We start from the raw sequence: 2,288 nt of genomic DNA on the forward strand, positions 1-2,288 counted from the left end.
AAATCGGTTGATATATTTTTTATGCATTTACTTTTTGAAAACAAGGAAAATGGACGTAGGCGTATACGCAATTAATCTGTTTATACTAATACAGGGTATGTGGCAGATGAATATTATATTGATCGTATATATAAAGATATGTTAGTACATTAATTTAAGTCTTTCTATAAGTCGTTGTAAATACATATTTCTATTAGTGGAATAACTATGGCTTTAACTACGATAATATGAATACTATCTATGATTTTCTCAATGATATTATTTATTTAGACTTAGCGCTAATTAGCACTTTAAACGAAAGCTCAGGATTTTTACTTGAAGTAAAAATTGATGGATAATATATTTTTGAATTCATTTACTAAACCACCTCTTAGGAATGAATGGAGAAGATTTCCACAGCATTGTGAAAACTTCATTCCAGTAATCAGGGGAGAGAGGAGGAAAAATAGACTTAGTATCTAGCGAGTTAGATTTATCTAAGCCAGAAAGCAAGGGTGTACATTAGGGAAATTGGGTTGTAATGCCTCTACATATCACAGGTTTTTAATTTATATAACTATCACTTACTATATTACCACTCGTTTTGAGCATTGATTCTTCTTTTCTTTTAAAAAAAATTATTTCAATAACAAAGCACTTTGTTAGTTCATAACAAGGATTTTATAGATTGAATACTACTCTACCCTTTTGTAAGTGAGCAATGTATATTAGGATATCTGCAATGTATAAGTTGTATGGAAATGCAAATTGTGCAAAACCTTATGGAACTTTATCCTCTGTATCTTTTTTCAACAAAAGTCCATTTTTATTCTGACTAGAAATTTACTGTTTCACATAAAGTTTTTAAAGTGTCCTAATAGCTGCATTCATTTCTGCGACATATTCTGCTCCCTTATTCTTATTAGAAGGCCTGAGTACTATATCGAAAGATTTTTGGATGTCGAATGACATAGGACCTGTGAAATGTGCTTGTATTAATGCACAGTCTTTAAGAGGTTTTATTTTATTTTTATAATGGTTTTTACATATATTTTAATCCGACTATAGGTCAGTTTGTATCAAATAATTCAACGTTTGTTTAATATTTTTTTATTATATTCTATATTTCGACTATCCTTGAGTGTCATTATCAGGATCACGATCTAACATAAATTAATATTATTAAAACTATATATACGTCATACTCTTTATTCTATTATTTATATTCCAATATAGACAATAGAAAAAAGAGACGTTTCAGGTAATCTCGATAAAAAAAACATAAAGTAATAAAATTTAATTAAAATAATGTTTCTTAAGCCAGGTTTTGTAATACAGTACAGATATGTAATTTATCGTAGACATTTACACATTTTATAAACTGAAACAGTTCTATATTATAAATGTGAATTGAAGACATTTGTGTTGATTTCATGTTACCTTAGACATTTATTATATAGAATTTTGTATATATATATAAAACAAAGTATGTTAAAAAAATATAAAAAAACCGGAATCGGCATAATATCATATTATTTAAATATTACATTTGTAATAATTATTCCAAGAGAACTAAAAAGTTCTCTTACTTATGCATACTAATTTTTCACTCTATTAAAGGTAATCATATAATTTTATTCATTCAATTGTTTAATTAAAAGATCTGTAATAACTAAAATGAAATTAGAAACAGAAAATAAGCCTTCTTGTAAATTTTATTCTATAAAAATTGATAACTCTCCATTAAATATTTTATCATAACTAAAGCTTTTAATAGTTTTGCACTTCCCATACATAATCAATTATATAGAAATTATTTGTAGTGATTTGGTGACTAAAACTCAAATAAAAGGCGCCACAATAATAAATATAAAATGCTTAAGTATATTTTCCCTTTGTTTTTTGATAAGAGGGGATTTTTTTCAGGGTAAACTTTTGTTTTAATTATAGATTAAATGGCTGAAAACGCAAAAGTAGATAAGCGCAAAGCTAAATTTAACATTGTATTTTATAATCGAATTGTATGAAAATGATATGTAATGAGAAACTGATTGCAAAATGAATCACCCGTGCAGTACATCATTATATATATAAGATATTTACATATGAAAATTATACAAATAAACAATTACATACAAAATAACAATATAATTATGGAATATATAATATTTTGAGCTGACACTTATTAAAATGCAAAGAAAATCGTAACGCTGTGGCGTATGAGTGATTTTATGCAAATGACGAAGAACAGAAAATATGTTGCTTACCTTGGAAAATCTTTTTTAGCAGTGTTGGAAATGTTTTGTTCA

Source organism: Teleopsis dalmanni, chromosome 2 (genome assembly GCF_002237135.1).
Source record: "Teleopsis dalmanni isolate 2A chromosome 2, ASM223713v2, whole genome shotgun sequence".
NCBI classification, from domain to species: domain Eukaryota; kingdom Metazoa; phylum Arthropoda; class Insecta; order Diptera; family Diopsidae; genus Teleopsis; species Teleopsis dalmanni.